This window comes from Epinephelus fuscoguttatus, linkage group LG19 (assembly GCF_011397635.1).
Source record: "Epinephelus fuscoguttatus linkage group LG19, E.fuscoguttatus.final_Chr_v1".
NCBI lineage: Eukaryota > Metazoa > Chordata > Actinopteri > Perciformes > Serranidae > Epinephelus > Epinephelus fuscoguttatus.
Window position 1 is genome coordinate 4785096 of NC_064770.1, and position 19187 is coordinate 4804282.

General features: G+C 39.2%; 2 protein-coding genes across 5 annotated transcripts in view; both read left to right on the plus strand.

The window, feature by feature from the left end:
- LOC125878864 (uncharacterized) overlaps positions 1-19187 on the plus strand; it is a 489748-nt gene that overhangs the window by 373907 nt on the left and 96654 nt on the right. The window lies entirely within an intron of this gene.
- rbfox1 (RNA binding fox-1 homolog 1) overlaps positions 1-19187 on the plus strand; it is a 567561-nt gene that overhangs the window by 124742 nt on the left and 423632 nt on the right. For 3 of the 4 annotated variants that reach the window (XM_049560284.1, XM_049560291.1, XM_049560283.1), the window contains exon 2: positions 5660-5707. The exons of the other annotated variant lie outside the window; for it this stretch is intronic. The gene's annotated coding sequence lies outside the window, so the exon portion shown is untranslated. The remainder of the gene's footprint in view (positions 1-5659; positions 5708-19187) is intronic. 4 annotated transcript variants of the gene reach the window in all.

Consider the following 19187-nt stretch of genomic DNA (forward strand, 5'->3'; position numbering starts at 1 on the left):
GAGTCTGACATATGTCTGTCAGCGAGTCCTACTCCACCGTAGACAATGGCAGCATTTCTCCGACCACGTAGCGAGCCACAAGCTCCGTGGCTTCTTTCAGACTGACAGGTTTAATGTTATCTCCGTTATTAGAACCAAACGACAGCCGTTGCTGTTTCGGAGCTGAAGGACCAGCGTTCTAAAAGTAACGGAAGTAACTGATGTCTTGTTTGAAAATGTACTTAAGTATTTGATTACTCACACAGCAGACTAACGCGTTAGGTTACTCGTTACTGCAAAAAGTAATCAAAGTACTCTAATGGGGTCGTTTGTAACGCGTTACAATAATTATTAATATTAGTTACTAATAACTCTGGTCTGGGAACATATGATGAGACAAACTGGTTTTGAGCTCCCTGTGGAAAGAATAAACATATAACAGTCTGTCCATTTTTGATAAAAAGCTCTGTTTCGTCTACTTTTCTCTTTTTATTTGAACATAGTTTTCTCTGGCTCACGTATTTCTCTGACTGTTGTCTTTTGTCTTGTCTCTCTCTGCATTCATCTCACTCCCTTGAGTTGCAATGCTATTGTAAAGCACAGATTTGATTGGCTAAATAGCATCACGTGAGGTGATTTAACACATTGTAGTATTTCCTAGTCTGCTAAACCAGGGCTACAAATGCTGTGCTGGTTGAAAATAGAAACACTTCATCAAAATGTAATAATTCTCAGTAGTTTAACAGTTATAGGTCTGGGTCTGGATAGGAGTGCGTCTGGGTCTGGAACCAGGGGATGGAGAGAGATGGAAGATTAAAAAGGGGATGCATTATGGTCATTTTGCTAATAAGAGATCAAATTACCACCTCTTATGCACTTCTTTTTCTGCAGTACAGACTTTCCATTCCAGTCTGTTAATGTTCTGTTTGATGGCCGATCCAAGCTCCACACTGATAACGGGTCGGTTCTGGCACTGAGCTTTATGGGTATGGGCAGGTATGGGTTTTAAAAAATGGACCTGTATAGGACTGTAGGTTGGTCGCTGAGATTTTTAAGATGACATAAACTATTGTTAGCTCGAAGAGAGAAAGGCTAAAGGTCCTCTGTACTTCTGTAATGCTATGGGCTGCCCCAAAGTGACTTTCTACAGTAAAGAGAGACTAGGGACCTCATTTATAAAACTGTGTGCAGGAAAGGTGACTAAAGGTGAAGTATGAACAAAGCACAGAAAGCGCTTATGCACAAAAATATCCTGATTTATAACACAGTGCGCATGCCTGTTTCACTTCAAAAATAACAATCAATTCGAAATTTGGCACAGGTGAGCAAGCATTTTGCCCCACCCATAGATGCCTATAAATGGCCAGAGAAACGCCCTGAATTAATTATCATTAACAAGAAAGAGAACAGAGGAGAGCACGGCAAAGGTAGCATTAAAAGATAAAAAACGAAACTTCACACAATGTGAAGTTGAAGTTCTTGTTGGAGAGGTTGACAACAGAAAGACAATGCTGTTTGGTGACTCAATAGGGACATTACTAAGGCTGAGAATCATAGGCGTCATTTAGGTATGGCGAGGTATGGCAGCAGCATAGGCGTCATTTAGGTATGGCGAGGTATGGCAGCAGCATAGGCGTCATTTAGGTATGGCGAGGTATGGCAGCTGCCATACCTTGGAATCGGGAGAAAACAAAAGAGAGATTCTGTAGTCATCTTACTTGTGAGTGTCCTTCATATTTGTTGCAAGTGATCAGATGTGATATGTTTGATAGTCCGAGCCACACTGGCTGGTTGTTTTCATCGTATTGCACTTAAATAGGTCAATAATATGCTCATCAGTGAATACGAGTGTTATTGAATCAAATTGTTCGCCACTTCGCTCCTCCGCGAGTTATGAGTTATGTGAGTTATCTGTGTGTTGTAAAAGCATTTTGCTCTGCTGCTGTGGACAGACTGTCTAAATGATGTCTTGAAGCCTGTCTGATTGTATGTGGGTTTTTTTTCTTCATGTCGGCATGTTAAGCTTGTATTTTCAGTCTCTGGAGACACTCCAATAAATTCGCCTATACAGTATTGTACCAAATTGGCCTTTGTTTTACTGTGTTTCATACACCGGGCCCCTTGGTTATCTTCTAGAAATGAGCTTGTAATTAATTTATTTTCTTTATTTTCTGTGAAGTTAAACACATGACTAATGATAATTAAACGTCCGCTCGCTGTCCGTGGTGCTGAAATATGCGCCAAAATAGGTCTGATATTTTCACTGCTCTCACCAAGTCGTGCATTACATGCAGACATGAGGTATTATGAATGTGAGAAACAGCTTCATGTCCTTTGAAACAGTTTTCAATAGCATAGTATGTACTTCTGACAGGGCAAAGACCAAAGTGAAGTTTTATATAACTTCATATTTTTGAAACTCCATCATCAGTAGCTCTATGATGTCATGTCATATTGCCATACCTTAGCTTTTGCTGAAACGACGCCCCTGCTGAGAATACAGCGGAGTGGCAGCTGCTGTTAATGCTGCTGTCTCAGGCTGTTTCAGAGGTCAAGAAGTGGTCTGATATTAAGGTGTTAAGGCTATTTGCAGTGATTTATTCAGACAGAAGACCAAGGGATATTTCGAGCTAACTGTCAGACAGTAGCCTATAAGTGACTGTCAGAAATAAACACTCTAAATGGGGGATACAGTCGCCATAGCTGTTTGACCAAATGATTTCTTAAAATAAGTCTTGTTTTCATAAACAGTGCATCACGTCCAGACGCTGGCGCGCAGCAGCAGCATTTGGCTCAAATGCCTGGGGACAGAGGTTGGGTCGGGGCATCAAGTAGTAGTGACTCGTTTTTCAGGTGTGCCACATTGTACAGGATAGCACCGGTCTGGCACAGCTTGGTTCCTGCGGGTGCTCCTTTGTAACGCCAGAGATCTAGCAGTACTGCATATGGCAGTCGGAACGAGTTCATAAGCCACTCATCATCATTGGCCAGTAGGTCTTGCTGGTCTCTGAATATCTGCTCCCTCCAGAGTCTCCCATCCACCACATCCTCTAACAGTGCCAAATAAGCCATTGTGCGTCTTTACGCACCGTGATCGCTGCTTTTTATACCCAGCCATCAACTGATTGATGGCATGTGAAAAGGAATTCCCTGATTGTAACTGAAGGGCAATTTTGGCCAACGAACGCATGAGATAAATATTGATAATGATGATTATACACGTTATTTGTTTACACTCTTTCTAATAGTGGCACAGTGCTTTTCAATGACAAACAACACATTTAACACATAGCGATAAAGATAATTAAAAGCCATAAAATAAACACATTATAAAACAAAATAAATTGGCTCATAGAAGATAACAGCGACACTAAGGCATCTCAAACGGCAGAGGCGTACAGCCGATTTTTCCAGCTGTTCCAGAGTTCTTTTAAAATAAAGATATCTGCTTGTATTTAGTCTCCTAACTTGTGTTCTTCATGTGTGCACACCAGGGACTATCAGTCAAAGATATGTTTGTTCATTTATTCATGTTTATCCATTTTTGGAAGTGTGCTCTTTATATGTAAAACGTGAGAGGTCATATCTGTCTTTATTTTACACAATGCTTCCTTTTCATCTTTCTGCCACAAGGTTGCAGTTTCTCATGTCCACAGTTTTTGTGCATACGCATGGGTCAGAGCTTCTGTGGAAGACCACACATCTCCAATCAAGTTAGATTTTTGTAAATCCTAAAGTTTGCATAGAAATGCCTTCTGTGTGTACGTCACCTTTATAAATGAGGCCTTAGGTCAACATGGTCTGAATTCATTAATAAATACAGAGTACTTTACTGATCCCCAGAAAGGGAAAATGGGACACTTAGAAGTGTCGGAGCAATGTTGACTGATAGCCTTGTAATACTCATAATTACTGATGTCCAAATGAAGCTTCATGAACCATCAGTTGAATTTGCTGAACCCACTAGGTGGCACTCTTGGTATCATGAAAAAGGCTCAAGGGATGGCAATGCAGTCTGATTTCAACTAGCAATGGCCAAATAAAGCTTCATGAACCATTTTCATTATTTTTTGGGTCCACTCTGGCACTCTTTGTTCAACAAAGGGTTGAAACCAAACTGCATTGCCATCCCTTGAGCCTTTTTCATTGCACCAAGAGCGCCATCTAGTGTGTTCAGCAAATACAACTGGTGGTTCATGAAGCTTCATTTGGACATCACTACTCATAATCTTCCTTTTCATTGTGACTGAAAGCCTCGATTTGCATAATTTTGCCTTGTCTGTAAAATTTATATAATAATTAAATATGGACAAATATCAATTTTGACCTGATAATGGAGGAAGATAAAAAGTCAGATGATTGCCAAAGATTTTGCAATTTATCCCAAGGACAACAAAAATGTGTGATTTATTGCATTTGATTGTTTTTGAGACATTTCACTCAAAAACACAAATGTCAGCTTTAGGGTGGTACTAACAGAAATGGGATTCTCGTCCGGGGACAATAATTGTCTACACAAAAATATGTCTATACAAAAATTCATGGCAATTCGTTTTTGAAATACTGCATTCTAGACCAAAAGGGTGGACCGATGGACAGGCAAACATAGCCATACCTGGGGTCCAGAACCCCAGAAACAGCCTTGCTTCCAGTTTTTCCCAGTAGTCAATTGCGGCATCACAGCAAAAAAAAAAAAAAAAAAAAAATTTTTCAATAGACCACCATCACAAAAGAGATGTCTCTAAAAGTGTTGACAGGACACCCTCAACTGCAAACAAAGTCAGTTAAGACTCTTTATATTCAGAATTTTTGATCCCTGGTGGTTTTATATTTATATATTGTTATTAATTCTTTATGAACTACTGAAATCACTGCCACCAAGACAAATCACACTTCAGTCTTCTTAACTTGCCTACTACTTTGGAACAGGCTGCATGACTGGGGATTTCCTGATGATGCATGTTGTCCTGAGTGCTTCTATTGATTACAGTATATAACTTAAAATTATTTTCAAAATTCAGAGATCTGGGTCCTTGGAGACATCTCCTCCTGCACTACCCTGCCCTGCACCTTGGAGAGAGGTCTCTAAACATCCATCTGAGTCTACAAACTCACGTCCTGCTTGGCTTTGACCAATTGTACTTACTCTAGTTGTGCAACAATGCATTATAAGGTACATGACAGATTCACTAATTTTCTGTTTTACTTCTAAATGAAGTTGTAGCTAATTTGTCCATTTCTTTCCAGCCTGTTTAACAGTCTGAATGCTCATTTGTCTTTTCCAGCAGACCTCGTTTTGTGCTTGAGTCCAGTGACTGACAGAACCAGTGGCCAGAGCTACAAAAATGAAACCCAAGTTGCCCAAAAGTTTTCCTTCAGGATTTTCAAATCATTTCCTATCATCTAGACAGCCTTTACCAAACAAACAAAGCATTCAGATGACAGCCCTTTACACATGTGCTTCCATTGTGTACCCTGTTCAATCCAATTTCTGTGCTGGGTGTCAAGTGGCTCTGTGTGTTGTCTGTCTAACTTATGAATTTAGATTGTGTTTGGTCACACTGAAATGCTGGCACATTCAGAGCCAGCTTGTTTAATGTTGATTGTGTGAAGCTAAATTTCTCTGTCTTTGTGTGTGTGTGTGTGTGTGTGTGTGTGTTTGTTTGTGTCTTTTCCACAGCACTTCAGTACAGATAGTAGCAGCTGCAGAAACAAAGACGGCAACTTGGTAAGTACAGAATAACACTTTGTATAGATCGGTCAGCTGTCAGCGCACTTTTGTCTTGTTCTTTTACCAGTTCTGTCTTACTCTAGCCTAATAATCAGACTAATCACTTTGTGTTAATTTTAGATCATTTTTATTTGAAAGAGGAGGTTATTTGGTTTCATTTTGCCTTCACCAGTCAGCAGTGACTGATATGTCACTTTCAGTAGGCATAGAGGTTGCAGTAACTTTGGCTTGGAACAGCTGACACTTTTTAGGACAATCAAAGAAATATGCCGGTACACGAGCTGTTATTTCAGTCAGTCAAGTTAAAACAATCTGCATCAGTGGCAACGGGCTTGTTGCCATTTTTTTTCTCACCATTTTTTTATGGATGCAGCAGGGGTTTTTTTGTATTTTGACTCTGGTACACCTCTGATGTCCCAGTCTAAATACTGCCTACAAAGAGATAAAATAGTAAAGGAAAACCTGATTGCTTGTTTTTGTGCTAGATAGAATTAGATGGTAGATTATTTAGAAATGTCAATTTCATTTTTTCCTCTTGCATTACCGGCAGTGTTGAGCTTAATACTCAAAAAATGTAATTTATTACTCATTACTTGATACACCTTTGAAAAGTGATATCATGACTTCTTCTCAGTTTCCCGGAGAGCAGTAATTCGTAATACTACTTGTTATATTACTTTTTTGTTAAACCCCACAAAATTGGTAATTAAGTCATTTAAAACTCTGACTTAGCATGTGTACCTCTGTGTTAATGTCAGGGTAATCCCCAGTAAATGCAGCCAGGGGGCTTCTGTTGCCTGTGACCAGTAGAGCCAGACAGAGAGCAAGTCGTGGAAAAAGGCAACAATTCATTCGCCACATATCCAGCCACAAGCTTCATTATTATTATCATAATAATAATAATAATAATGATTATTAGTAGTATTATTATTATTATTTTAAGCCATAACAAATTGTTGTTTGAAGCCTTCAGCTGTCCACAACTAAAATACAGTTTTGGTTGTTTAGACAGTTTAGGGCAGGGATACTCAATGTGACAAGTGGTCATGGGCAGGCCGCCTGTCTTGGGACAATCTAATGGAGGGGGGTTGGCATCAAGGAAGCAGAAAGATATCAAGCTGGGGGAGCTGATAATGTTGGTGTCTGAATACCCAGAGTTATACAACACAGCGTTAGTAACTTATAATGACAACCAGAAGAAAAACTGGGCCGGACATTTCCACCAAACTTCAGGTGACTGGTAAATAGTCCAAATATATTGGAATCTTCGGCAATTGAAGTGATTTCTGTTGTCTTACTAAAGTATGCAGTTATTTACATGTTGCCAAGCTAGCTTGCGCTTCTGTCAGGGAAGTTCTTGAAGCACCTGCCCATCATTACAGCCCTGGACTGTAATGGCAGCAGCTGCTTTTAGGAACACTTTTTCAGTCTCTTTGTTTCCAGAGTTCACAGTTGTGTGTGTTTTGACTTTGCAGGTTACATCCTAGAATATTGGGAAAGTAACAATTCTCAGGTCAGTTAGAGACCCATCCTTTCATAGATGGGTTATTTGTCACTGATCCTTCCAGTAGTACGCACCTTAAGCCCTGCATACTGTTTTCTAAAAGTCACCATATTCACTAGAGCTCTCCAGGGTGCTGCACAGTATGTACTAACAGATAATAAACAATAGATGGAGCCAGAATGCCATCTATAGCAGCTCAACTACAGCATGTTAACAGTAAGACACTGGCAGGGTCATAAATATAAGGATGCTGTCTGTATATAATTATGTTTTATGTTTCTGTCACAAAAGTGATAATGTGAATTGTGAAATTTCAAGCCATTTAAAAGCAGCCTGAGTGAACAGAGATAAAGAAAGCTGTACCAATAATAAAAAGAGTCCAGAAGAGTGTGAAGACTGGGAATGAGTCTTTAAAACACTGATTAGTAAAGGACATAAATGTTTCACATGACATGTTGAGAAATACTCTAATAGCTAGATTTAAGAGATTATTTTACAGCTTTTATCAAATCCAAAACAAAGCATGCACTCTCACACCTTAAGCACATTTCCCCTGTATCAAATGGTTTAAAGTAGAGAGGGACAGGAGCAGGGACACTGATGGTCTAAATATTAGAAAAGCTTTTACTTGACCTGATGTTTGTCAGTTTGATCGCCTCTGCTAAATCTAGCTGGAAAAGTTATTAAGTGATAGCTTCATTACCACCACTTGTGTGTCCCTCAGCAAGACAACCAAGGCATCAGTGGCCGGTAGATGGTTGTATTAGCCATGTACGGAGGTCTGTAACAGTGGGTGTCAGCAGGGTCTACTGGATAAAGACAATTTGGTTCAGTGGTTAAATAACAGTTGAACAAAAGGGGAAAGGGAGTAACATTTGAACTCAGTCAAAGCTACGTGACCATGACCCATAAACTGTAGTTCTAAAGTCTGGGTTCTACAACAAACAAAGTCTGGTCAGTGGCCACATTGAAAATTGTATCTTCACCTTGTTTCTCATAACCTGCGTTTCCATCAAACATTTTTGGTATAGCACCATAAGAACCATACGTAGCTCGTGTGGACATGTACCTAAACTGTAGATCTGTTTTGCATTTCCACTGCAGACAGTACTCATATTATGAGGGTGCGGTTGTCACTATTATTTTAATAAATGTTTGTGATGTTTTGAGCTTGTTCAGCATTTGTCAGAATAAGCTGTCTCAAAAGAAGGATGCTCCTTTGTGTTTGAACCTTGTTGCACTGCATTGTATTCACATATAGTTTGTGGTGACATCTGGTGGAAGTTGAGAGTTTTTATATGTATTTGGGTGGAATCAGCCTGACTTACTCTTCTTAGTGATAGTGGTATCTTAGAAAATGTTTACTGGTTATTAAATGTAATCCAGTGATTATTGTCTGTACATCCATAGTTACAGTGCAAACAAGAACTGTTATCAGCTAATGTAGCATACATTAGTGCAGGTACATCAAAATGTAAAAAGATCTATGAAGGAGGAAAAAGCAAGAGAAAACTGAGACTGAGGTAAACCTAACAGCTAACTAACAGGCCAGGCTCCAGTGCCCCCCCCCCCCCCCCAGGCACTCACAGACTTTGACGCGCACCCCTGCTATGTCTGTAAGAACTCAAGGATGTCCCGCTGTGAAATCACCTAGTGTTTGAGGGCCCCCTGCACACTTTCAGTAAGTCTGCAACTCTGCTCCAGATGTTGATTTGGTTCAATGCAACTGATTTACTTATCAACAACAGTCTCTTCGGTATATTAAATGATGTACAGTGTGAAATTTTGGTCGTGGACTTTGCTGTCCACAGAAATGTCTCTATTACAAAACTTAATGTCACACAGTGATGTCTCATTTATCAGACAGTGTTTGAAGGCCTCGCATCTTCCTGACATCACACACATATGGTGATGTCACAGGTAATGTCGAGTAAAGGCTGAGGGTTTAGTGCCTAGGGTCTAGCAGGGACATTAGAACTAGAATATGTATATGTGTATATATATATATATATAGCCTATATATATACGTATATATATACGTGTGTGTGTAAATGTATGTATGTATGTTTGTATGTATCTATGTTCGAACCAGGAGGGAGCCCTTCAAACTAAACAACCAAGTAAATTTTGTCAGGACAATACCTGGCTGGCACCCCAGCAAACAACAATGACAGTATTAATAGAGATATGTTGCAAACAAAGGGAAAACTAAGCAATACAAATCAGGGATTATAAATCCAGCTCTTTCATAATGTGGAGTTTAATGAAGATGCAGCCTGTAGTGAGTGCTAGCATGGCTTAAGACTTTGTGTTGTGACAGAGTACCGGCTGGTTGCAGAGAGGGAGGTGCACAGCTACTTTTAGAGTTGCTTGTGAGCAGAAAATAGCATAGAGCTGCTACTTTAACAGCCTGCTACCCATTCTACATAAATAGAAACAAGAGATGTGTGGAGAAGAAAAGAACCTCAGCCAATTAATCTGGCCCAGAATTAAGAATACAAAAACTTCAAATAGCAAACCTTTTGTGTGAATGACCCATATTACAGGCAGGCCCCAAGGGCCTGCAGGAGAAAAGGTCTCTCTTATTCACGCTGCTTGATTATGAACGCTGCCCGAGGATATTGCTGAACTTCAGATAATTGCGGCTGACCGGAGCCTTTGGCTTTGATAGCCTAAACAAACTCACCTCTGAGCTGGGTCCCCTCAGCACACCCCCCTGCTCTACTCAGCACTGAAGAGGCCCTCAATACAGAGGAGAGCTTTTTTAACACTCCTCAACTTTCTGAAGAATGGTAGTGAATCAGCAGGGAGCTCACTGAGAAGTGGAACACTTTACCCACAAGCTGCAAACACACACACAGACACACACACACACACACACACACACACACACACACACACACACACACACACAGCACAGCAATAATAGCAGTGCCACTCCAACAGTGTTGTTTGTCTGAAAAGAGTTCAGTGAGCAGTTGGGTTCCAGTGAATGAACTTATGTTGCAGTGAAGGATGATGATGGATGATAACGCTATTAAAGACCCTGAAGATCAAGGAGGAGATGGAGTTTTTTTTTTTTTTTTTTGAGAGGACCCACTTTAGACTGAAGTCTGCTCAGAAACAACACCAGTGACCATGTGGCATGTGCACAGTCTTTCCTGATGGGCGGAGGGATGACTAAGGCCACTGGAGTTGGCTTTTTGTAATTGTTTTAAATGAGAATAAAACTTTTTGCTTGCGGTTTTTGTATTGCTACGCGCCTCCAGTTTGTGCTCTCTAAGCCCTTTTCCCGGAGCGCTCTGAACTTGAAAAGTTGAAAAAATTTCAAGACATACAAAATTTCAACAGAAAAGTGCTCCACGTCATCTTTGCTTTTTCCCCATTGTCCAGTCGAATGATTTGAGAGGTAGGCCTTGTTTGGTGATCACGAAAACAAGTTTACAGTTGTTTAACAATAAAGGAGATGAATAAATCTTAACAACTGTACAGTATAAGTGCTCCATATTCATTTATTACAAACACAAACAAGGCCTTATGGCAAATCAACACAAATAAACAACTTAGCTAACAAACTACACTAACCCCATCTGCACCTCTTTTTATTTTAAATACTCTAATCCACCATTTCCATCGATGCTCTATGACTGTGATGATCATCACTGATGAAGATAATAAGGTGAACTGCATTGCTAAGATTAGAGGTGGTACCCCTACCATAGACTGCACATTAGCATGCATTTTTTTGTGCAATTTTGGCACATAACATAAAACACATACCATTAAATTTTATTTTTGTTGTAATGAACTTTATTTATGGAGCTCTTTTCATACAAAAGATGTAGCTCAAAATGCATCACATAAAAATGCTACACATTAATACAAAAGCAAAAACAAGAACAGAATTAGACAATGAAAAGACAACAGATGATAAAAAAAAAAATAAGTGCGCCGGTAAAGGAAGGAAGACCAACAAGAATAATACAAATGAGAGAATTAATAAATGATGATAATAAAAATGACAACAGTAATCCAAGCCAAACTAAATGAATAGGATTTCAGCTGTCTGAAAATGTTCACCAAGCTCTGGTTGGGTATTCAGTAATTTTGGAGCATAGCTCACAAAAATTGTGCTGCCTATTTTTATTAAGCTTATAATTGTGTGTATTTCAAAATCCAGCAGTAGAAGATATGAAAGCTCATGGAGGATGATAGAAGTCTTAAATTCTCTTAAAAAAAAAAAAACATACTGGGAGACAGTGCAGTGTAGCTAAAACCATGGTAATAAGCTCTCTCTTTATTGTTTTGATTAAAATTTAGCAGGACATATCTGAATAAATTTAATTTCTTCAATTGACTGTGTGGGAAGTCTGGTAAAAAGAGCATTGCAATAATCTAATCTATTTGAAAGAAGAGAACGACTAAGGTTTTGGCATCTTTATAGGATAAGAATGGCAACTTTTTGGCCATGTTTTTTTATGTGATAAGCTGTTTTGGTAACCCTTTTTATGTATGACATAAAATCTAACTCTGAATCTAGTACAGCGTCTTGACTGAAAGGTCTTTGCAACTATTTTAAAACCTTTATTTTATCAAGGAAGTTTCAGAGGAAATATTAACATCCTTTACTTATGTAAAATCACCCTTAACTAATTAAAAAATTTGTTTAAGTAAAAGTACAGAACTATTATCAGCAACGTGTGGTTAACCTGCAGAAAAGTGTCCCCTGATCCAGGGCCATAATCACCTATTTAACAATCCACACCTTCTATGACCTAACACTCTAGCAGGGTCTAGAGGGAATCCCAAAATTTATTTTTGGTTTTTTTTTTGGCTTATGATGTTTTATAACTTTTTCCATGACATTTTATACTATGACTTTTTTGATAACTTACGACGGGCCCTAGTGCACGCTATGCATGTATTATCTTGACACAAATAGAGGCTTGACATGGACAATAGGTTTTTTTGTGTTTTTTTTTTTTTTTAATTTAAGTTTATTTATAGATTTTATACATAAATAAAAAAAGCATCTAGTTTTGTTTTAGATAGCTACTGACTACTCAAAAAAAGTGTGACACAGAGGCATTTGTCCTTTCGAGGACATATATAGCAAATGGCACAGTTTACATTAATAATATTCTTTTTTTTTTATCTTTTATCTTTGAACATAGATATATTTCCAAGGTGGCAATCTGAATCTCTTGCAAAAGCCTGCTGTCTCTACAGGCCCCTTCACCCTAGAGCAGTTACACTGCCTGCACTGTCTATATCTATGCCCCTGACTATGGGTTTCTTTCACAACATATACTATGATTTCAATGACCTTTCAATGACATTGTTATGACATTCTAACACATTATAAAAAATTATAATGACAGTGATATAGCCTACATAATGTTTCTAATACATTTAAAAGTAATGAAATGGAGACAGTACAATGTTCGACATTGATACTTAGCAGTTGAGCGCCATTTTTTGCAGCACTATTTGGATAAACCACAAGCAGAACTGCAATACAACATTATACTAAAACCAATAGTAATAAATATGGCAGTGTCTTAACTTTATTTGTAGTCCATGGGTCCAGGCTTAAACTTTCACGAATTGGTACCACCCATGGTGGTAAATTGTAGTTTGGTATTTTGAAAAAAATCTGTATCTGGAAAATATATCAACATGATAACCCTCCTCAGGTGGCAGCAGGCACAGGTATCAACCGTCAGTAGTCTCGCTCACCAGACCTTTCTCAAGAAAAGAAAGGTCTGGCTGGGCCGACTCTCACTTTAAGATTGGAGAAAAAAATGCCCCGGCTTTTTGTATTTCTTTCAACCAATCACAGTCGTTCTTGGCGGTGCCACAGCAACGGTGCGCTTGCAAAAATATTGCTGGGGGGAAACAGGTTTTGGTGTAACACGCCCACAAAACTATCACCTACAGGACGCGAACCATGGCAGAAAAATGGCTACATCCCCGCAAGATCAAACACTGCAAAAATTAGTAAAGGACATGTTGAAAACGGTTGAAAACTGCTACACAACCGGAGGTAGTAGGGTGGGACTTCAGCGAGTGGCTCGTTCCGCCCAATGAGAGGCTGATCTATGCAGCGAACTTCCGCCCACTCAGACACTAACCGTCAGTGACACAAACTTTTAAAAACAAAGAACGAAAAAATCTTGTTACTTTATTTGAACAGAACATGTCATAGGAAAAAAAAGAATTCAACTCTTTTCATTCACTTATTTCAATTATCATCACAATCATCACAAGTATCATATTATAGGCTACTGATACTTATACAAGGTGTCTGCAGGTCCTTAACAAAAGGTTTTAAAATCCCTCTATTTTTATACATATAAGGAGGAATTGTAAATCGTCTTAAATTTGAGAGGCTTAAACATTTATCTAATTACATTTATCCATTTTTACATTTCTTTTTGTCAAAATGAGTCAAACTCTTTTGAGTGACATTCCATATTTCTGATGTTACAAATCTTTGAACCTACCACTGAATCTAATGTGGAGCAAAAAGAAACCCTAACTTCAGCTACATAAATCTGTTTACATAATTAAGACTTAATTTTCCATAACCTTGCTTTTTGTGAAATATTGGACATTTTAACACGTATTTAAATGCTAATTAACCAAAGAAGTCTGTTCTTTACACCAGCTGCCTTGTCATAATTGCAGTGTGTTACCATTCTGTTTCATAGCTCGTCACTTTCTCTCTGGCTGAGTGTGTGTGTGTGATAGACATGCAAAGTGACCAGCAGGGGGCAGGAGGTTTCCAGTTTGTAGACATTATTGTGTGTGTGTGTGTGTGTGTGTGTGTGTGTGTGTGTGTGTGTGTGCGCGCGCGTGCGTGCGTGCGCGTGTGTGTGTGTGAAAATGTGTGTGCGCATGTGCAGCCCACTACGGGACTTCATCAGTTAATTAGTTTTTCTCCCTTATTTTTACTCTTAGTCTGCCCATTGGGGATTTCTCTCTCTCTCTCTCTCTCTCCCTCTCTCTCTCTCTGGCTCTCTCTCTCTTCATCACTGTATCGTCTGTATCAGCAAATTATACTGCAGGGAAATCTTTTTTTTTCTTTTAGATAGCCCCCCTCCTCCCTTTCTCTCTCACTCTTTGGCTCTTTTTTGTTCTTCACTCCCTCAGTCTCTCGTTTTCTCTCGCTCTTTCCTTATCCGTCTCTCTCTCCATAAGCCTATTCCCCTTGAAGTGTGCTGGTTATGGATGCTCAAGTTGTCGGCCTGAGACCAGGAGATTATTAGGAGGATACATGATTAAAGAAACTCTCATTTCCTCCATGGCTGCAGAGAAAACTTTGCCAGCAGACGGATTCAGACCCTTTTAGTTTCCTTAACACGTCTGTTGGCGCAACCAGACTACAGGGCAGGCTGTCTTACAATGTGGCATTAAAAGCACTGGCTGTTCACTCTTTAATGGCAAAATGGATCATTCCTTGCGTGAAGAAATCACATCTGAAGTGAAAGAGAGCAGAATTAAAAGAAGAAAAAGGGAGAGTGAGCATCTGTGCATCTTTTTTTTTTTTGAGCCATCTCTGAATATATTATTGTTTCTTGTTATATTTCTGAGCCATTCACAGAAAAGCAACTTTATATTGATGTTCAAGCTCATATTGATTGCATTAAATCAGGAAGTGCCATCACCCAACTATATTAGCTGCAAAGTAAGGCTATCAAGTGCATCACTAAGAAGTCAGTAACTTCTTGGTCACACACATTCGACACACCAGTCCGTGGCCTGTATTTTAATTTCTTATTTTTGACATGAGCATGATGACAATGTAACAAATTGGTTTTCCTTTGTTTTATTTTTGATCCTCTATGTAATATAAAAACAACACATTCTGATCAGATGTATAATATTTACCACATTCACCTCTTACTTTAACATGTTAGCATTCTAACATTTGCTAATTAGCACATGCCGCAAAACTTAAATTTACAGCCTGGGCTATTATTTTCTTAAATCACTGAAATCAGTGGACCTATATTTGGGACAGGTGTCTATAGGGAACAATCCTTTAATTCCATTCACACAAAACTATTAATCAGCAAAGTTTGGGAAAAACAATCAAATTGTTTATTTAAACCTGTATAATTATTACTTAATCATGAATCACTGATTTGATCCATCTCCGACAGACGGCACTTGAGGATTATGGCAATCGCCATATCAACACAACATCACTTTATCCTGTTAAAACAATGCTCCCAATTGGATTAATTTTTATGAATAACCCTTCTGATTCTTTTGATCTGGACTCCTTATGGACTAAAGGAATGTGAATAATTTACAGGATATTAAGAAATGGACACATAATTTGAGGTAGCCAACAACCTGAGTTTTATACATCTGAAGAACTTCTATAAAAAAAAATGAATTGCTTTGCAACCAGGCCAGGTGTCTAATTGAGACAGGCCTTTATTTGTCAGAAAGTGTAGCCACAATGGGCTAGTAAATGGGGCTGGGTGTTTAGTCTCTATATACAGACTCTACATTCAGTGATTGTAGAATCTTTAGGCAAACCCCGGAGATCTTGCCTCCGGAAGAAGAGCGGAAGAGCCCTGGTTTCCGGTTGTAGGCTGTTTGTAGTCAGCATAATATTGACGAATCACGTTTGAGCCGGCTGCAGTTGTTGCCAGGTTAAATGGTCGGTGCGGTGAACTAACGAGGCGGAACATAATTGGCGTCACTGCAAACTCTGAATCCATCGCAATGGTTCAGCATATTTACTTATATATAAACGGAAGTCGGAAAAGGAAATTCGCCTCCTCCGCCCAAATCAAACCGGAATGCCAAAAAATCTGGGGTCTGCCCCCAGAGGCTGTATCGCCGTCTGCCGGAAGTCAGAGGCCGAATACAGCCGATGGGTTCCGAGAATGCTGGATGTTAAATTGGGACTAAGCTTTTAATTAAAGTTCTATGGTAAATAGTCAGCTGAGGCTGATGTTAATAGTTTTGCAGGCATTTGTTTATAAACATGTTATGATCCTAGTTTTATCTTGCAGTTTTGGGGTTTTCTGTTTTATGTATTCTTTCATGTTTTGTCTGTTTCCTCTTTTATTTTGTTAGTTCACTGCCTGTGTGTCATATCTGGTTTTACCTGTCTTTGTGTGTTTTCCTACCTTTTTCATTGCCTGCCCCATCTTGTATAGTTTCACCTGTCTGTTACTAGTCCTGCAGTCTACTCTCCTGTTCTGCTTATACCTGCCCAGTGCCTTTGTTCATGTGCTTATGTTCCTTGTGGTTACCCTGCATTCTTGTTTTTTCCTGTTGATTGTTCCTGCCTGCTTGCCTCCCCCTCTGATGTTCACCTTGTCTACCTGCAAGCCTGCTAGCTTCAATTTAAGTATCTTATCTGCATCCATCTGCCTGCTGTCCTGCATTTTGGTCCTCCCTGCCTGTCTTGCTTTAGTCAACTGTGACAAAACCGAAGTATTGGAAAAATTTAAATTTTGACATGTGGCTAAATGAAAAGTCAAAGAAACATTACATTTTTTTAAGGCAGTTTATTCCAAAATTGTGTAGATGTCAATCAGATTGAAAAATGTCACCGTGATGGAGGCGCTAAAGAACAAGTTACCAAAGCCAGTAGGATTCCACTTTAATCACTCGAAATAAATGTTGGCATTGTACGTCTCTGCAAACCACTGGTATGTTACATTTGCACCTTATTATTTTGCAAATACGCTAAAACTTTAACAATAACACTGGTATGTGGATGGATAAATGTGTGGTTAGCTTTAGGCACAAAAAACACCTGGTTATGGTTAGGAAAAGATTGTGTTTTGCCTTATAATGTCCAGGTTTGGGGACAAAATCCTCCCTGGGAAAACAGCTACAGTACAGCTCGCTACAAAAAACCTGTGTTTGGTGCCCTAAAAGTTGTTGGAAACACAGCAATGACTCACAACCGGTTTTGTTGTTTGTTTTGCTTAGGTGTCAAACCATCTGCCTTCCCCCACCACCTCCAGATGACAAAGTCAGCTCATATACCATGTCACTTTAGAAATGCTGATATGATACATATGAGATGTACAAATGTAATGTAGTTTTGCTACACAGAAACACACAGTGTTAACCCTTGGCAACTGGTAGTGATGGATGGTCTGATTCTTTTTACCGTTTTGGTTCCTTCGGGTTGATATATGTAAATGTATCAAAGTTTTCAAACCTTTTGAGTTTGAGTTGATACATTTTTGCAAAATATTATGTCAATTTCGCTGTGATACTCCTTTAGTACATGTACATTGACAGGTTGTGCTGCCCACCCCACAAAACTTTTCTTCAGTGCAGTACCAGCTATGTATGAGTTTACATCAGTAAAGCTAATGTTCATTTCAAGGCATTTCAGCATCCCACGTAGGCCATGTAAGCTTCTTTGAGGGAAAGCAGTACTGCAGACCTGCAGCCTTGTGCTGCATTCATGTGGTGTCAGAAAAATCTAAAAAAATGACTCCCCCATTATGTTTCATGACTCACCTAATCTTTTTCTTTTGCTCTTCATTATCAGCGTGTTGTTTAGACGCTCTGAGCAATAAAACACATCATTTTGTGTTTGTAGTGTCCATGTTGTTTCCACATTAAACATAAACCTCGTTAACAACTTAACAACTCAGAAGAATGACCATCCATGGAGCACATGAATGCATCATTGGCCTTGGCTGGCAGAGGTCTCCATCAGAGTCTGAATTAAAGGATTGTCAATCATTTACAAACACACTACTGTGCAGATTTTAGAAGAAAGAGAGGATGGCACCTCTGTCATCCCACAAACCAGTAAAACAACCATTTAAGTCTGTTATCCATTAATGCAGCTGGCTCCTCAGGAACACCATCCTCCTCTACATATGTGGCTTCTAGAGCCTCTACCTATAGCCCAGGACTGTATCTATGTCTGCAGCTCATAGATAAAAAAAAAAAAAAAAATTTAAAAAAAATGCGGTGAATTTCGCTCTCAGTTTGTGTCTTCCTCCAACTCCAGTCGTTCTTTTTCCCGAGACAGCATGTCTAGCGGGCCGTTTAATTGACAAGCTTTCCACTGTAATGCTATTTGTGGAAAATAACTTTTTCCATTGGGTATTCCAAGCAACAGGGGGGGAGTGTTGATAGAAGATCATGTTTTATGGTGCACATTAAAACATATAACCTTTGCTAAGCTATCTAAATGTTATATAATGTATTTGCTAAGTAACAAGCCCATGCTTGTATCTATGTAAGCCATGTAAGCCCAACAAATTTGACAGAAATACGATCTCATTGCATCAATTTGTCATACTTCCTGTCAAGGAGAATACATCCCACCTTGAGAGAATGGTTCAATCTCATTCAGTGAGTGGAGCTGCTGTCTGAACCAGAGTCCGATTCAGTCCCATCTTGTTCACTCACAAGCAGTGTGAGTGGTACCCTACAGTAACTGTGAGTGGAAGGAGGGATTCATGGCCACTCGGATGTTTGACAGGCTGACCCGGTACGTATCGAACACTTACAAGAGTCATAAAAAAAAATTTGTTTGTCCGTTTTTAACCATCACTAGCAACTGGGCTGAGGATTCATCCTCTGAGGATCATAAATGTCTGTGTAAAATCTCAACCCATCCGATCTTTGTTTCGATATTTTAGCCTGGACCAAAGCGGTGGACTGATCGACCAACACTGCCATCTCATTGGCAAGAATATCATATTGCATATTTTCTGCATTTTAACCTCAGAATCTGTTCACTGACAGTTTTTATTTCCATACTTGCACACAATATCTGGGCATGGAAACTATAGTGTGGTTACAGTTAAGGAAAGATTTTGGTAACACTGGACAGGCGGAGGCAGACGTCAGTCACAGGTCCATGATGTTTTTACTACGATCTCATGCATCAGTCAGAAAATGCTACACACCCATCAACTCCTGCCTCCCTTACCCTCACTTTCAATGATGTTAGAATTTTAAAAG